We start from the raw sequence: 19,525 nt of genomic DNA on the forward strand, positions 1-19,525 counted from the left end.
AGGCCGGCCCGGGAAGGGCCCGCGGGCCCGCGAAAGGCGGCCGCCACCGGGCCGAGGCGCCTCGGGGCTCCGCTAGCGCCCGGCCCCGCCGCCCAGGCCTGGCCGCGGCCGAGAACAGGCGCCCCGGAACGGAGCCCGCCGCCGCTGAGGCTCGCCGCTGGCTCAGAAACCAAACCACCGGCAGGAAGGAGACCTAGTTGCGTGTTCAGCCCTCCGTTCCGCTGTGCGCGGACGTGCAGATCTCCCTCCCCCGGAGAGAGGGAGGGAGGGAGGGAGGGAGAGAAAGGAAGACCGGAGACAGAGGGGAGAGAGCGGAGAGAGAGTGAGGGGAGAGAGAGGGGGTGGGGAGACAGGGGAGAAAAAGGGGAGAGAGAGGAGACAGAGAGGGGAGAGAGATGGGGGGGAGAGAGAGACAGAGAGAGGAGAGAGAGAGAGAGAGAGAGAGAGAGAGAGAGAGAGAGAGAGAGAGAGAGAGAGAGAGAGAGAGAGAGAGAGAGAGAGAGAGAGAGGGAGAGGGAGAGGGAGGAGAGGGAGAGGGAGAGGGAGAGAGGGAGAGGGAGAGGGAGAGAGGGAGAGAGGGAGAGAGGGAGAGAGGGAGAGGGAGAGAGGGGGAGAGGGAGGACATAGGGACACGCAGAATGCGCTCCGCCATCACTTTCATGATGGAGCCATGAATGCCCTTGCTTGTCTGCTGCTCGGTGGCAATCGCGAATCTCGACGCCGTGCTTCCACTTGGTGTTGTGTCTTCTTCGTGGGCTTCGCCGGGATCCATGGGAGACTTCTGCGGCCCTTCGCTTCATTGTGCCCAAGCGGGACGGCTGCCCAGCATTTCGGGAGCCTGGGCACTAGACAGCCGGGGATCCGTAGCCCTTGCCTTTATTTCACTCGGCGGGTGGGACCCTGGGCGGGTTGGCAGCTCTCCCTAGGAGCGATGGAGAAAGGAAGGTGGCTTGGTGGATCGGGGCTTCAACAGAGAGCTTACCCAGTGGATGTCGAAGAGGATCAGATTCCGCCTTAGCCCTTTCCTGGGTTTGGAAGTCCCAGGAAGCTCAGACGAGCTAGAAGGTGAACCGCACTCCTTTGATTCCATAGTTCTGCTACTGGCTGCTCTGTCCATCAGTAACCAGGCACCATTTTACAATGATCGAATGTTGTAGTGTGGGTTTGCTTTTTGAGGTGCTGAAGTAGGCAAGAGAGATGCTTTCAGAATCTGGATTTCCCAGGTACGATATTCACTTAAAAATGAGCAACATTTACATTGAAAGCAAACTAGAGTGAGCAAAGCTTGACATGAGAATGTTCAGTTTGCGGTCTAAATGAGAGGGCTGTTATAGTTGACAAATGCTGACTGGCGTCTGCGGACCTTTTATTCTGTCAAGGCTTTAAGGTAGCTCAGGAGACTAAAGATTCGTGAGAAGAGTAGCACACAGCTCCATTACCACCCAGGATAATGGATTCCATTGAATGAAAGCCAGAAAAATCCTTGAAGATAAAAAGTGTTCCTGCTCTTGGATTCGGCATATGGACTAGTTTTATGAATTAATTTCTTTTCTAACATCATCATTGTGTGTGCAGTCATTTATTTGTACAGTGTGAGGTAAATTCGTATTTGTTTCCATCTTATTAAATTGTAATGCATGACTTCATTTAAACTGGACACGTACTGAATACAGTATATAGTTTAATACATCTTAAAACAAATCTTCTGTTTGGCTTAGAAATGGGAAAGCTCTTCAGCAAGGGAACATGCGAATGGCGTGCTATATATTACATAAATTTTAGATTTAACTATTTTCCTATACTTGTAATTACAACAACTACATAAAGTAGAACAAGTAAAGGCACTGCGTTGCTATGGCACTGGTTGGTATGTCATATCAAAGTACTTCTAACACCCTGCATCCAAATTGTGTGTGCTATCTTCATAGAATTAAAATTTCAGGTAATATACAGTAAGCTTGAAAAAACATTGGGATTGGTCATACGATGTGTGATGAAGACAGGTATGCTAGGATATTGTTTAGTTTCCTTTGTTTTGAGGTTACATTGTGAAGTTGGCATGGTTTGAGCAGTACAAAATCATTTTCCGCCATGGGCATAGAAACAGCTTGTTTTAGATACTGGTGAGAACACAGGTTTATTTTTGAACCACAGCTTGCCACAATAGACCTTTGCTGAGATTTCGTTGGAAAGGAACCCTTCTTAAGAACGACAAGTAAAATTTCTCGGAAAAAAGTATGAAAATAGAGAAAAATGATCTCATTTGGGGAAGAAAAAGCTGAGAGATGACAAGCATTTACTTTTAAACAAAGAACTGAGAGTTTTACAAATTAGACTGTTGTTACTATCTTGGAAGCCTAAAATATGGCTTAAACTTCCTTTAGATCTATGAAGATGAGAAATATAAAACTTTCTTGCAAATTTGAGAAGTACAGAGTAGTAGCCATTTAAGGCATTATGTATTTCTTTCATCAAAACCTCCCAAAGGCCCTTGAAATAATATATGGGTTAGAGTTATTGTCATGTAAGTAGCTGACCCCAGTTGGATTCCAGGCACTGCACAGGTTTTCCTGAGCAACATCCAAGGGTGACCCCCACCTAAGCAGATTCAGGAGTAAGCCCTTAGCATCTCAAAGTATGGTCCCCTCAAAAAATAACTAAAAATCTTCTAAAGTTTGAAGCAGATGTGCATTTATGTGAGATGAACTAGATTTCTTCCCAAGAATTTCTCTGATTTTTTTTTAAAGAGTGAAGTATCAACTTAAGAGTATATTTAGATATTTCACATCATGTATTTTAAGTTTACACTAATCAGACTCCATTTTGTAGTGGGTTCCTAAATGACAGAGATTGGATTTTTTAAATAATTTTTATTGAGACCAATGTGAATTACAAGTCTTTCACAGTTATATTTCAGGTAAAGAGTGACAGTAAATTAGGGCAATTCCCACCACCAGTGTTGACCTCCCTGTTCCCAGCAGGCATCCCATACTTCCCCCTTGGCCCCCCCAGACTGCTAGTGTAACCGGTCCCCTTTGTATATAATTTGTAGATCTTGATTCTTTTGTCGTTGACTTTGGGTGTGTTATTTAGGCCTGTTCATTATTTATTTCCGTTCAGTGTTCATGTGACTGTTTGCTTCTGATACCAACCACTTTTTTTTACACCCCCCAATATATAAAGCAGAACAATATGATTCAAATTCTGTGGTTCTGTTGGGGAAAAAAAGCTGGGAGGGCTCCATCTAGGAGCTGTCAATATTAGTTTAAAAGAAGAAAGGGGGAAAAAAGGGAAAAAAATGAAGAAGAAAAAGCAAAGACAGAATACACAACAGCCAAGAGATTGGGTATTTTTAAGGAAATAAACTAATCATTTGCCTAGAGAATTTATATGTAACCCTGTTTGCATACTAAGAGCAAACGTAGTATGACTTCTTCATAAGAGTGCTTTCTCAATAACCTTTAGGAGTGTGGTGTGTAATAATTATTGTATATGCATTTCTGTGTGGCTAGTTCTGAAAACTGAAATGAAATTTAATGGAGTCTGCTAGTAAATAATTCAAATCATCACATTGTTCACAAATATAATTAAAAGATATATAAATTAGTGCTTAAGTGAGCTGCTTAACAAATTATTTTACATGTTACCCAGACAATATCTTGACAGTGCTATTCTTGTAATATTAGCATTTAATATTTGACTAATATTTAAACTCTAGTAATGCTTGCATTGGAGTAAAACATTAAATAATCAAATACCTCATTTTATTTTGAGCGATACCTGGTGCTCAGGTCTTACTATTGGCTCTGCTTGCAATAATTTCTTTTGGTGGTGCACGCGGGACCATATAGGATTCTGGGAAATGAACCTGGATTGGCTGAGTACCAGGCAAACACCCTGCCTGTTGTACTATTGTTCTGGCCCTCATGTCTCAATTTTGATAGATTGTTCCTTTTTCTTCAGGTGAACTCAGAACATATTTTAGTTTTATGTATAAACTTCTAGTCTCTACCAGGATTATTTGGAAATCAATGAGAGAGTAATAAAAGTTTTTTGTGTTGGACATAAAAAAATTCAGTTTGTTTATTGCAATTGAGCCTTAATGAAGCCAAGTCTGTCATAGAAGTTTTAATATAAGTAACTAAAATTTATTTTTTTACTGAAGTAAATAAGATAGATTTATATTTATGTATATATATATGTATATGTATATATGTATACATATTCTGACTCTTTCATGTGAAACTATGTTTCCAGGATGATGACTTAATCAATTGGTCAGCTATTATTTGTAGAGCACATATGACCAGCACAATTTGCATATAGTAGCAACATAGAATTTCCTTGGGGGAATATAAGATATATGAAAGTTAACAACGGAAACAATATCATGGTAATTAGTACTGTTATTATTCAGTCTATAAATATATAACATTTTAAGTATCTCAAAATTATTTCATACTCTATTTTTCATTTTTTATTCTAAAATTTTCTGTTAGATCAGTAAAGCTAGTATAGGATGATTATTTCAGTAAGTGGAAATAGGCTCAGAGAGGTCTATATTTTGCAAATGGAAACTAGGTCCTCAACAAATCGCATGAGTTCAGATATGGCACAAAAATTAATGAATTTTATCCTGCTAACTTGAATGGTAAAATACCAAATTTAGTAAACATGCATTAAGTGAGGCTGATTTTCATTTGAATTTAGATGCTGTCATTTGCTTTATGGCCATATTGAATTACCAAGTAGATCTTTGGTATCTGTAAAATAAAATGTACACATAAAATTATTTTTCAGAAAATTTGATATCTCAGAAAATCATAAAAACAATTGCCTGGCAAAAACATAAGAATGCTATATATGTATATTTACTTTTCCTTTTTTGGTTTATGCATTACATAGATCTGATAGAGCAGCACTCCGGGCTTATTTCTGACCTGCACTCAGAGATCACTCTTAGCAGAGCTTGGTGTGAGAGGGTGGGAAAATTGAATCCTGGTCAACCATTGAACCCTGGTCACCCTGGTCAACCTGCCAGCCAGGTACAAGGAAAGTGCTTTACTTTCTGTACTGTCTCTTCAGCCTCACATATTTTTATTGTAAATGACTTACAGGTTGAAAGGTAAACATATTATTTTTCCTCTGCCTAGATTAAGATTATTTAGATACTGAAAAGGTCTTGAACAATTTATCAGTACTTTCTATCTATGTCCTAAGCATCTTTATCTACACGTTGTTAAAGATAAAAATCATATTAAATTATAAACAAAAATATATCAGTTCAAAAACTTTCCTGTGCATTCTTGTTATCATACAACTAAATTTTATCTTTTAAGTATTTGTGTTGATAGTTCTCAGTGTAATTATTTCTATGACTGCACTAAACGATCCCTGTGATGAGCTTCATGTCAGGAGCTGGACCCTTCAGTCCTCCTCTTTTTTTTTTTTCCCTCAAAACCCATAGATGAGGGAGACCATTCTGTGTTTATCTCTCTCCCTCTGACTTATTTCACATCTATTGAGGGCCATCTAGGCTGTTTCCAGAGTCTGGCTATTGGAAACAATGCTGCAATGAATATAGGTGTGAGAAAGGAATTTTTTGTATTGTGTTTTTGTGATCCTAGGATATATCCCTAGGAGTGGTATAGCTGGAACGTATGGGAGCTCAACTTCCAGCTTTTGGAGAAATCTCCATATCGCTTTCCACAAAGGTTGGACCAGACAGCATTCCCACCAGCAGTGAATAGGAGTTCCTTTCTCTCCACATCCCCGCCAGCACTGCTTGTTCTCATTCTTTCCGACGTGTGCCAATCTCTGTGGTGTGAGATGGTACCTCATAGTTGTTTTGCTTTGCATCTCCCTGATGATTAGTGATGTGGAGCATTTTTTCATGTGCATTTTAGCCATTTGTATTTCTTTTTTGTCAAAGTTTCTATTCATTTCTTCTCCCCATTTTTTGATGGGGTTAGCTGTTTTTTTCTTGTAAAGTTCTGTCAGTGTCTTGTATATTTTGGATATTAACCCCTTATCTGATGGGTATTGGGTGAATAGTTTCTCCCACTCAGTGGGTGGCTCTTGTATCTGGACACTATTTCCTTCGAGGTGCAGAAGCTTCTCAGCTTAATATAGTCCCATCTATTTATTTCTGCTTTCACTTGTTTGGAGAGTACTGTTTCTTCTTTAAAGATACCTTTAGTCTCAAGTCATGGAGTGCTTGACCTACATGTTGTTTTATATACTTTATGGTTTCAGGTCGGATATCTAGGTCTTTAATTTATTTGGATTTTACCTTTGTACATGGTTCAAAACCAAAACAATTTTTTAAAAAATGTAATTATTGTTAGTATTTTGAAGTATTTCTATTGCTTTCTGTAGGCACATATAAACACACTTAGATGCACAATTGTATAAATAATAAGTGAAATCATACTCAAAACATTATTTTGTAGTTTCTGTAAGTTATACAAAGTGTCCATCTTTCTGAGTCAATGAAATAGACTCACTAAATTTTTAATTTTTGAAGACCTGTTCAGATAGTTCAAGATGTTTCGGACCCATTTGGGGGTCGTATTACAGTTTTGTTTTTAAGTACTTATCATGATACATGTTGGTCCTGCTTGATTTACAGCCTCTGTAAATCAGGCATTATTTTCAAGAAACACACAATGTTACATTGACCTGCCACTACATCTCATGTTGAGTATTAAAATCACCTTCTTTAGGGCCAGAGTGGTGGCGCGAGCAGTAGTGCATCTGCCTTGCACACGCTAACCGAGGAAGGACCTAGGAAGGACCGTGGTTCAGTTCCTCCCCCCAAGCCAAGAATGATTTCTGAGCACATAGCTAGGAGTAATCCCGGAGCGTCACCAGGTGTGACCAAAAAATTGATTGTGTGTGGCGAACATTCTCTGAATATTCAAGTCTATTCCATTGATCTGAGGGTCTGTCTTTATTCCAATAGAATGCTGTTTTAGTGACTATTGCTTTGTAGTGTAGTACAATTTGATGTTGAGGAAAGTGATGCCTACCATCTTCTTTTTCCTTAGGGTCGCTTTTGCTATTAGTAGGTGTTTATTGTTCCAAATGAATTTCAGGAGTGTTAGATCCATTTCTTTGAAGAATGTCATGGGTACCCTTAGGGGAATTGCATTAAATCCTTACAGTGCTTTGTGAACTATTGCCATTTTAATGATGTTAATCCTCCCAATCCATGAGCAAGGTATGTGTCTCTATGATTTCACATTTTATTGCCTTTCACCCTATAAGTTTTTGAAATTAAGTCTAAAGGTTTTGTCAAGACTGAAAATTTTGAGAATATTAGGGAAAAGTATTTGATGAGATAGTGGAAAAGACTTTAGTTCAGGAGATAAATCCATTTTGCAGTGAAGCTCTCTGGGGTGAATATGGAAATTTTTGGAAGCTTGATACCAATTAATTTCTATTTGTTTTAAGAATTGAGACTCTCCATAATATCAGATTTTCCTTTTTTGTGTGTTTGTGGGGGATTATTAGACCTCACCTAGCTCTGGTAGCACTCAGGTTTGGTTCTCTGCTCAGGGACCACTCATTCTTTGTGGAGCTCAAGAGACAATATATGATGCCAGCATTCCAACCAGGTCAACCCTGTGCAAGACAAGTGTACTATCTCTGGCCACAAGTTGACATTTTCTTTATAGTTCAACAACAGAAATTTATTTCAACAAGTAGAGAGTAGTCTTATATTTTTTTTATTAATAAGAATATCAGATAAATGCTGAAAGTATCAAGTTTGAAAGGAAGAGACATTTGCTAAGTTTAAAAAAAGTGCTAAGTTCTCTGGATATCTATTTTTATCTCTTATGTCCATCTTACAGATTGTACAACAATAGATTCATGTAGCAATGTGACAGGTTACAAAATTAACACACAGAAATCAATGGCCTTTTTATATGATAGGGAAGAGATGGACGTTAAGAATGCAGTCCCGGGCCCGGAGAGATAGCACAGCAGCGTTTGCCTTGCAAGCAGCTGATCCAGGACCAAAGGTGGTTGGTTCGAATCCCGGTGTCCCATATGGTGCCCCGTGCCTGCCAGGAGCTATTTCTGAGCAGACAGCCAGGAGTAACCCCTGAGCACCACCGGGTGTGGCCCAAAACCAAAAAAAAAAAGAATGCAATCCCATTCACATTAGTGCCACACAAACTCAAATATCTTAGAGTCAACTTGACCAAAGACATGAAGGACCTATTCAAAGAAAACTATAAAACCCTGCTCCAAGAAATCAGAGAGGACACATAGAAATGGAAACACATACCCTGCTCATGGATTGTCAGAATTAACATTATTAAAATGGCAATACTCCCCAAAGCTTTGTACAGATTTTATGTGATCCCTCTAAATAAATCCATGACATTCTTCAAACAAGTGTATCTGGAGAAGATATGAAGCTCTGTGATTAGATGTTTCTTAGTAAAAACCATACAATAAATGAGTTTTAGGGCTGAACTTGAAGTAATTTTATAGCCCAGAGGCTATAAATTGTGGTGGGATGGACCCAAATCAGGGAAATAGTTGTAAACATGTGTTAAAAAGATTCTAATTCGGGCCTGGAGAGATAGCACAGTGGCGTTTGCCTTGCAAGCAGCTGATCCAGGACCAAAGGTGGTTGGTTCGAATCCCGGTGTCCCATATGGTCCCCTGTGCCTGCCAGGAGCTATTTCTGAGCACCACCAGGTGTGGCCCAAAAAAAAAATTTTTTTTTGGGCATGGAGAGATAGCACAGCAGCATTTGCCTTGCAAGCAGCCGATCCAGCACCAAAGGTGGTTGGTTCGAATCCCGGCGTCCCATATGGTCCCCTGTGCCTGCCAGGAGCTATTTCTGAGCAGACAGCCAGGAGTAACCCATGAGCACCGCCGGATGTGGCCCAAAAACCAAAAAAAAAAAAAAGACTCTTAATTTATTGTCACTATGTATCTTAAATATTACTGTTAAAGACTTGTAATTCACTTTGATCACAAATAATTATTTTCAAAAGAAAAGCTTGTCAGTAACACCATCTTCCCAACAGAGTAGTTCAGTAAATATATATACAATTTATCATGCTCATATTTTAAAAAGTATCTAATTCTCTTGAAAATGAGAAATTTTGACATTGACTAGAGCACATTTTTTAATGGCAAACATGTCCAGTGCATATTGTGTTCTACAGCGTGTGCCTAGTCACTTCCATATGTACTCCCCTCCTTCATTTTTTTTTTTTTGCTTGTCTTTAACTGGCACTTGAAAATTTGGTGTTATGACCCCTATCTAGCACATTTTCACTTTCTCTCCCTTATTTATTTATTTTAATTTTTAAAGTAATAATAATTTCTTTAAGCATTATGATTACAAAAATGTTTGTAGTTAGGTTTTTTTCATTGAATGTACACTGCCCCTCATCATTATAACTTTTCCACCACCAGTATTTCCCTTCCAAAAAACCCTGCCTGTCTTTGAGACATTTATTCTATTTCTCTCTCTCTCTCTCTCTCTCTCTCTCTCTCTCTCTCTCTCTCTCTCTCTCTCTCTCTCTCTCTCTCACTATTACTGTCACAGTAGTTGTTGGTGCAGTTAGTTTTCTAACTGCACTCACCACAGTTTGTGGTGAGCTTCCTATCATGAGCTGGTCTTTCCAGCCCTCATCTCTATTTTCTCTAGCTATTATTACCATGCTGTCTTATTTTTCTTAAATCTCAGAGGTGAAAGAGAGTATTCTGTATCTCTCGCTCTGACTCATTTCACTCAGCAGGATAGTCTCCATGTCCATCCATGTTAGGCAAATTTCATGACTTTACTTTTCCTAATAGCTGTGTAGAAATCCATTGTATAGATAGTTGTACTACAGTTACCTTAACTACTCATATGTTGTTGGTTACCTGGGTTGTTTCCAGATTTTGGCTGTTATAAACAGTACTGCTATGAACATAGGAGTTCAGAGGGCATTGTAGTATTATGTTTTTGTGGTCCTAGGGTATATCGCTAGGAGTGGAATTGCTGGGTCATATGGCAGCTCAATGTCCAGTTTTTTTGAGGAATATTTATATTGTTTACCAGAAAGGTTGGACTAGATAGATGACATTACTATCAAAAGTGCATGAGAGTTCTTTTCTCTCCATATCTACACCAGCAGTGGTTGTTCTTGTTTTGTTTTGTGATGTGTGCCAGTCTTTGTGGTATGAGATGATATCTGATTGTTGTTTTGATTTGAATCTCCCTGATGATTAATGATGTGGAGCATTTTTCATATGTCTTTTAGTCATTTGAAATGTCTGTTCATTACTTCTCCCCACTTTTTGGTGGGGTTTCATGATTTTTTTTCTAGTTAAGTTCTGGCTCAGGGGCCAAGCAGTCTCAGATGCTTTGGTGGAGAAAAAATAGGGACAGAATTAAATAAGCCAAATTCAATGACAATAGACTCAAGAGACCTAAATTTTAACAATCTAAACATAAATCTAAACATAAACAATCTAGACATAAAGGGGCTTATTATACTGACAGGCCGGGGGCTAAGGGTGGTGTTATAAGATTCACTTTGGGTTCTTTGGTGGAGGGAGGTCGACACTGCTGATGAGACTGGCCCTGACTCACTGTATCTGAAATTCAAGTATGAAGTGCTTTATAGATCACAATGATTTTAATAAAAAAATAAATAAATAAATTGCTCCTGGCAGGCTTGGGCAACCATATGGGATGCCGGGGATCGAAACTGGGTTGGTCCCAGGTCAGCCGCATACAAGGCAAGTAGTTGCTATTGCTCCAGTCCTATACAATTTTCCTTTCATCATACAACATAATTGTGATTCTGAACATTAAAGAAATGAATGTAGAGGCTGACAAGCTAGTCTAGGGAATATTATGCATGCCTTACATGTGACTGACCCATTTTGATTCCCAGCACAATGTTGTTCCCTAAACATTGAAGGATGTATTACTATAGTGTTTTTAGCACTGCCACAATGGTTTGTCAAATTACTGTCACCCCAGGGCAGAAGCAACACTGCATCCTCAATTGCTTGAATTGAAACATTTCCCTAGTTGGCTGAGATTGCTAGGAGTGATCCCTAAGCCTCCTGAGCAGTGTATTGGATGGACCCCAAAATACATACATAAAAAAATTAGGTAGGAAGGAAAATATATTTAAAATATTACTATTAGATATCAAGCAAAACATACTTTTGGGGAAGGAAGAGCATGGAATTATATCCAGTGTCATCAGGTCATTGCTGGCATTACTCAGAGGAATATATGTAATGCCAGGAATGCTATTCTCAGACATAGCACAAAAAAAGCAGCTTAGCCACTGTCCTACCTCTCTAGCCCTGAAATCTAACTTTTTTGATCTTTTTTTTTTTTTTGTCAACTAAGTATATCATTGTGGTTCCCAGTGAAGGACGGACACCTCACCTGCCAGTATTTGAGCCTTTCTGCATTTCCTTTTCTTTGCTTACTATAAACTTGGTGAGTTGAACTTAAGACATGTTTTGTTCAATATCTTTTTAGTAATTATGATTCATGAAGCTGGATAATTGCTTTAATATAGGATTTGGTCTGTTATTTTAATTTTTTTATTACTTTACTTAAGAAAATTGATTACAAAATTGTGATTGAATTTCAGTCCTTTTTTAAAATTAATATATTTATTTAAACACCTTGATTTACAAACATGATTGTGGTTGGGTTTGAGTCATGTGAAGAACAACCCCCTTCATCAGTGGAAAATTCCCATCCCCAATGTCTCAAATCTCCCTCCATGCCCCCCTCCCCACCCCTACCCCCACCTGTACTCTAGAAAGGCTTTCTACTTCCCTCATTCATTCTCATTGTTAGGATAGTTGTCAATGTAGTTATTTCCATAACTATACTCATCACTCTTTGTGATAAGCTTCATGTAGTGTGCTGGAACTTCCAGCCCTCCTCTCTTTTGTCTCTGAAAATTATTTCAAGAATGTCTTTCGTTTTTCTTAAAACCCATACATGAGTGAGACTATTCTGTGCCTTTCTCTCTCCCTCTGACTTATTTCACTCAGCATAATAGAGTCCATGAACATCCATGTATAGGAAAATTTCATGACTTCACCTCTCCTGATGGCTGCATAGTATTCCATTGGGTATATGTACCACTGTTTCTTTAGCCATTCATCTGTTGAAGGGCATCTTGGTTGTTTCCAGAGTCTGGCTATTGTAAATAGTGCTGCAATGAATATTGGTATGATGAAGGGATTTTTGTATTGTATTTTTGTGTTCCTAGGGTATATCCCTAGGAGTGGTATAGCTGGAGTGTATGGGAACTCAATTTCCAGTTTTTGGAGGAATCTCCATATTGATTTCCATAAGGTTGGACTAGACGGCATTCCCACCAGCAGTGGATAAGAGTTCCTTTCTGCATTTTCACCAACACTGCTTTTTCACATTCTTTGTGATATATGCCAATCTCTGTGGTTTGAGATGGTACCTCATAGTTATTTTGATTTGCATCTCCTTTATGATTAGTGATGTGGAGCTTTTTTCATGTGCCTTTTGGCCATTTATATTTCTTTTTTATCAAATTGTCCATTTCTTCTCCCCATTTTTTATGGGATTAGATTTTTTTTTTCTTGTAAAGTTCTGTCAGTGCCTTGTATTTGGATATTAGCCCCTTATCTGATGGGTATTGGGTGAATAGTTTCTCCACTCAGTGGGTGGCTCTTCTATCCTGGGCACTAATTTCCTTTGACGTGCAGAAGCTTCTCAGCTTAATATATTCCCATCTGTTAATCTCTGCTTTAATTTGTTTGGCCCTTAGAGGAATATTTTTTGTTTTGTTTTGTTTTAGTTGTTTGGGTCACATCCCCCAATGTTCAAGGCTTACTACTGACTTTGCACTCAAGGATCACCCCGACTTTGCCTCCTGTGGCCCCCAGGTAAATTGAGTTTGAGACCCCTGTGAGGGATTGCATTAAATCTGTATAAAGCTTTGGGGAGTATTGCCATTTTAATGATGCTAATCCTGCCAATCCATGAGCACAGTATGTGTTTCCATGTGTCCTCTCTTATTTCTTGGAGCAGGGTTTTATAGTTTGCTTTGTATAGGTCCTTCATGTCTTTGATCAAGTTGACTTCAAGATATTTGTATGGCATTTGTATGGCATAATTGTGTGGCATTAATGTGAATAGGGTTTTCTTAATGTTCATCTCTTCCCTATCATTATTGGTGTATATAAAAGAGATTGACTTCTGTTTGTTAATTTTGTAGCCTGCCCCATTGCTACATGAATCTATTGTTTTTAGAAGCTTTTTGGTAGAGTGTTTAGGGTTTTCTAAGTAGAGTATCATGTCATCTGCAAACAGTAAGAGCTTGACTTCTTCCTATATGAATGCCCTTGATATCTTTTTCTTACCTAATCGATATAGCAAGTACTTCTAGTACTATGTTGAAGGGGAGTGATGAGTGGACAGACTTGTCTTGTACCAGAATTTAGAGGAAAGGCTTTTAGTTTTTCTCCATTGGGGATAATATTTGCCATTGGCTTGTGGTAGATTGCCTTGACTATATTGAGAAATGTTCCTTTCAATCCCATCTTGCTGAGAGTTTTTATCAAGAATGGGTATTGGACCTTAACAAATACATTCTCTGTGTCTATTGATATGATCATGTGATTTTTATTTTTCTCGTTGTTGATGTTATATATTATGTTGATAGATTTACGAATGTTAAGCCATCCTTGTATTCCTGGGATGAAACCTACTTGATAATAGTGAATGATCTTCTTGATGAGGGATTGTATCCTGTTTGCCAGGTTTTTGTTGAGGATTGTTGTATCAGGGATATTGGTGTGTAATTTTCTTTTTTGGCAGCATTTCTCTCTGGTTTTGGTATTAAGGTGATGTTGGCTTCATAAAAGGCTGTTTGGAAGTCTTTCCGTTTTTTCAATTTCATGAAAGAGTCTGGCTAGGATTGGTAGTAGTTCCTCTTGAAAAGTTTGAAAGACTTCATTAGTAAATCCATCTGGGCCTGGGCTTTTCATTTTGGGCAGACATTTGATTACCGTTTTAATTTCCTCAATAGTGATGGGGTGTTTAGATATGCTACATCATCCTTACTCAGCCATGGAAGGTTATAAAAGTCCAAGAATTTATCCATTTCTTTCAGGTACTCGTATTTATTTAGAGTTACTCAAAGTAGTCTCTGATTACCCTTTGAATCTCTAATAGTGGTCCTCAAACTATGGCCCGCAGGCCACATATTGTATTTGTATCTGTTTTGTTTCTTCATTGCAAAATAAGATATATGCAGTGTACATAAGAATTCGTTCATAAGTTTTGTTTTTACTATAGTCAGACCCTCCAATGGTCTGAGGGATAGTGAACTGGCCACCTGTTTAAAAAGTTTGAGGACCCCTGCACAATATCTGTAGCGATCTCCCTCTTTTCATTTCTAATGAGTTGTCAAGTTTCTCTCTCTCTTTGTGAGTTTTGGCAATGGTCTCTCAATCTTGTTTATTTTTTCAAAAACCAACTTTACTTTCATTGATCTTTTGATTTTTTTTTTTTGTGTTTCCACTTCATTGATTTCTGCTCTCAGCTTTGTTATTTCCTTCTGTTTCCCTATTTTTGGTTCCTTTTGTTGTTCATTTCTAATTTTATAAGCTGCGTAATTAAGCTGTTCATCTGTGACCCTTCTTCCTTCCTGATGTGAGCTTACAAAGCTATACAATTTCTTCTCAGTACCGCTTTTTCTGTGTCCCATAGATTCTGATAGTTTGTGTCTTCATTGTCATTTATTTCCAGGAAAGTTTTGATTTCCCCTTTGATTTCATTTCGGACCCACTGATTGTTCATTAGCAGGCCATTTAATTTCCAGTTGTTAAAGTATTTCTTCTGTGTCCCTTTGTAGTGGGCAGCAAAGGTAGCCTGCAAAATTTATATCCTCTTGATGTTGTGGAGGTATGTTTTATGTTCCAGCATATTTTCTATCCTGGAGAATGACCCATGTACATTGGAGAAGAATGGTATATTCAGGTTTCTGGGGATTGAGTGTTTTATATATATATATATATATATATATATATATATATATATATATATATATATATATATATAGTCCTCTTTCTTCCATTTCTCTTTTCAGGGCTAGTATATTTTTGTTGGGTTTCAGTGTTATTGATCTATCAAGTGTTGTTAAGGCAGTGTTGAGGTCTCCTGCAATTATTGTGTTGTTATTGATGTCTTCTTTCAATTTGTCAATAATTGAATTAGAGAATTTGCTGGTCTCTCATTGTGTACGTATATGTTTAGTAGTCTGATTTCTTCCTGTTGCACATATCCTATAATTAGTACGAAATGTCCATGTTTGTTCCTTACAACTTTTCCGTGTCCAAAGTTGGTGTCATCAGATGTTAATATAGCCACCCAGCTGTTTTAATGGTGTTGTTTGCTTGAATGATTTTTCCTCCAGCCTTTGATTTTGAGTCTATGTTTATTCTGACTATTCAGTTGTGTTTCTTGAAGGCAGCAGAAAGTTGCGTTCATCTTTTTGATCCATTTCACCCCTCTTTGTCTCTTAATTGGTGCATTTAGTCCATTGACATTGATGGAGATGATTGTCATAGGATGTAATATCATCTTTGTGTTTAAGCTTGGTGTGTTTGTTGGTCTCTCTTATTTTAAACTAGACCTTTCAGTTTTTCCTTTAAGGCTGGTGAAGTTGCTTATCTGTGAAGCTATGTATCCTTCCTTCAAACCTAAATGTGAGTCGAGCTGGGTGCAGTATTCTAAGTTAAGCCTCCATTTCATTCATTCTTGTCACAATTTCCCACTACTGTCTTCTGGCCTTGAGAGTTTCTTGTGACATGTCTGCTGTAAATCTTTGGATGCTCCTTTGAATGTAATTTCCCTCTTTGATCTTGCTGCTTTCAGTATTCTATTTCTATCTGTAGGATTTGTCATTGTGACTAGGATGTTTCTTGAGGTGTTTTTCTTTGAGTCTCTTTTAGCTGGGACTCTTCGGGTATGCAGTATGATTGCACGCAGTCCTTAGTTTTGGGATTTTCTCTGTGAATGTATGTTTTTGACTTTTGATTCTTTCTGTGGATCCCCTTCCTGAGCCTCTGGGACTCGAATGATTGTTAGATTGTTTCTGTTGAGTTTATCAAAGACTTCTATTTTCACATGTTCACATTCCTTGAGTACTTTTTCCATTGTCTGGTCATTTGCCTTAAGGTTCTTTTCCAGTCTCTTCTGCTGTATCTCCATATCAAATGTTCTGCATTTGATCTTCCAGTTCACTGATTCTGTACTTGGCTGCTGTTACCCTGCTAGAGAAGCTGTCCATTGTGTTTTTCAGTTCAGCTACTGTGTTTTTCAGATGTTATTTCATATTGGAGTTTTCTGATTTCTGTCTTTGTGTTCTGTTCAGCTAGAGGCATATTTTCTTTGATTTCCATGAGGATCCTCTATATTTCTATTCTAAACTCTTTATCTGAGAAGTTATTCAGTTGGTTGGTTTTTTTGTGTGTCATCAGAGCTATTATCTTCATTCTCTGTGCATGGTGTTTGCCTGCGAGGTTTTCCCATTGTCATACTTGTGTGATTTTTGTCTGCGTGAAATGGTGGGGTACATTTGTTAGAAAGATTGCACAGCTGCGAAGTGAAGCAGAGCAGCCATGCTATTCAGGCACCTTGAGGAGAGCGATTTTGCTTGGCCCTTCTAGGCCCACTCAGGAGAGGTTCAGGACACAGTATAGTAGAAAACATGCATAGGCTACACTCACAGTCTCTCGCAATTGGTAATCACTCAGCAGGGGCAGATTTCTCCATCCTGACATCACAGACGACGATCTGCCTTTCTGTGGATTTCATTCTTACAGCATACTCCATCCTCCATGTTTCCTGGACCAGTGTCCCTAGTTTCACTCCCACCCTCTCCCAACCTCCCCCTGCCTGCCTCTAGGCAGGCATTTTATTTCACACACACTCTCTGTGCTCATTCTCCTTTTCTCTCTTCCATTTTATTCATTTTTGACACTGTGGTTTGCGCTATTGTTAATAAAGGAGTATGTATTATGCATACCACTCTTTCTTCTTTTAGAACCCATTTTTGTCCAGTTTCAACAATCAAGCCATAGTGGTCCCTTTTCTACCTTTACTTCACTGTTCCACTATTTGTGGCAAGCTTTCCACTACAACTGGTCCTTCTGACCCTCATCTCTTTTGTTTCTGGATATTATTACCATACTATTTTTTTAATATCCCACAAATATGTGAGATTATGTAATGTATATGTCTCTTTTTCTGACTCATTTCACTTAGCACAATAACCTGTATTCATTTTTGTAGAAACTAATTTCATGCCTTTATTTTTTCCTACTGACTGCATAATATTCCATTGTGTAGATGTGCCACAATTTTTTAGCCACTCATGACTTCTTGGGCAGTTGAGTTGTTTCCAGATTCTGGCTATTATAGATAGTGTAGATATTGTTGATAGGTCAGAGTGATAGATAGCACAGTAAGTAAGGCATTTTCCTTGCACGCTGCCGACCCAGGACCAACTCATTTGGTTGGTTCAATCCCAGCATTTCATATGGCCCCCTAAGCCTACCAGGAGAAATTTCTGAGTGCTCCCTGCTTCCCAAAGTGTTGTAATGAACATAGGAGTGCAGAGGGCTTTTCTGCATGAACGTTTTGGGTTTCTAAGGTATATCTATAGGAATGTTATTGTTGGATCTTATGGGAGCTCAACTTTTAGGGTTTTTTTTTTTTTTCAAGGAATAGCTATGTTGCTTTCCAAAAAGGCTGAACCAGTCTGCATTCCTACCAACAGTGAATGAGAATTTCTTACTCTTGCATCTGTGCCAGCACTGCTTGTTCTTGTACTTTGTGAAGTATGCCAGTCTCTGTGGTATGAAATCATATCTTGTTTTGATTTGAATCTTTCTGATGATTAGTGATATGGAGAATTTTTTCATGTCTTCTTTGAGGAAATATCATTCATTTTTTTCTACTTTTGAATGAGGTTAAATGTCTTTTTCTTGCTAAGTTCTACCAGTATGTTTTAGATATAATGCCTTATCAGGTAGATATTGGGTGAATAGTATCTTCCATTCTGTGGGTAATCTTTGTGTCCTAGTCATTTTTTCCATTGAGGTGCAGAAGCTTCTCAGTTTAATGTAATCCCTTTTGTTTATTTTTGTGTCCACTTGCTTGGCTAATGATGTGCCATGTATAAAGAAGTCTTTAGCTTTAATATATGGAATGTTCTGCCTATGTATTTCTCTCTGCATCTTATTGTTTTAGGTCTGATATCAAGGTATTTTTTTTATCCATTTTGATTTGACCTTCATGCATGGTATTGATGAGAGGTTTTGGCATGTAATTGACCTGTTTTCCCAGCACCAGTTTTTGAAGAGGCTTTTCTTGCTCTACTTTTTATTTTTTGATTCTTTATCAAAGATTAATTGATCATAAACCTGTGAGTTCCTGGAAAATTTATTCCTCCCATCTTCTTTTTCCAAGGATTGCTTTTGCTATTCATAAATGGTTTTTCTATATATACATATTTCAGGAAGGTCTGATCTACTTTTTTGAAAAATGTCATGGGTATTCTCATAGGGATTGCATTAAATCTGTACAATGCTTTGGGAAAGATAGCCATTTTAACAATGTTAATCTTTTCAATTTATGAACAAATATATTGTTTCATTTTTTTGTGTCCTTGTGTCTCTTCTATGAAACCTAATTCTGATTAAATTGACTTTAAATTACTAAGATGGCAGCAATGTGCTGAAATTTATATAGCCACGCCCACATAACCAGTTACCTCAATAAGAAAATAGGGGCAGAATAATCTCAGTCTTGAAATAAACTATGTGATGATTTTGTGTTTAAACAACTATTAAGATGTCATATTAATTATGTGTATTAATAAAATATAAACTTGGAACTGTTTTTAAATTATTTTAAATTGGCATGAGGTTTTTCTTTTACAAGGTATAAAAATGGCAAGAAAATTCTCTAATTTAAAATCCACTTTTTCTCTATAAAGTTTTAGAAAACAGTTTTATAGGAATTTGCCTCAGAAAATAAAACCTGAAAATTCACAATTCACAGAACAATTCACTTGCAAAGCAACTGTCCTACCTGCTGAATTATGTCTCCTACCACTGAAAGCATGATTTTAATGTCTCTACATAGGAGTCATGATGATAAATGTGACCTAATTCATACATAAAATACAAGGAAACTTAGAGGTTCAGGGAATAGAACCTGGGTTGGCTAAATAGAATGCAAGTGCCTTATCTCTATACTATTTCTGGCCCTGGCTATTTTCTTCAGCTTTATGATGCCAAAAGACCTTTTACTTTTTTAATTAGGAAAAATGTGACTATTTTGAAGCATTAACTTTTTCCCTTTTTCCATTTATTTTGTTGTTGTTATGACTAAGAGTAGCATGCACTTAGTCATGTTGCTCATGCAGTTAGTTGTGGTGGTGCTCACATACACTTGCTATGCTGCACCAGATATTGC

General features: G+C 38.0%; 1 protein-coding gene across 2 annotated transcripts in view; it reads left to right on the forward strand.

Moving 5' to 3' along the window:
• JAKMIP2 (janus kinase and microtubule interacting protein 2) overlaps nucleotides 1-19,525 on the forward strand; it is a 230,115-nt gene that overhangs the window by 283 nt on the left and 210,307 nt on the right. The gene's annotated exons all lie outside the window — the stretch shown is intronic.

Source organism: Suncus etruscus, chromosome 14, assembly GCF_024139225.1.
Source record: "Suncus etruscus isolate mSunEtr1 chromosome 14, mSunEtr1.pri.cur, whole genome shotgun sequence".
In the NCBI taxonomy this organism is placed as follows: Eukaryota; Metazoa; Chordata; class Mammalia; order Eulipotyphla; family Soricidae; genus Suncus; species Suncus etruscus.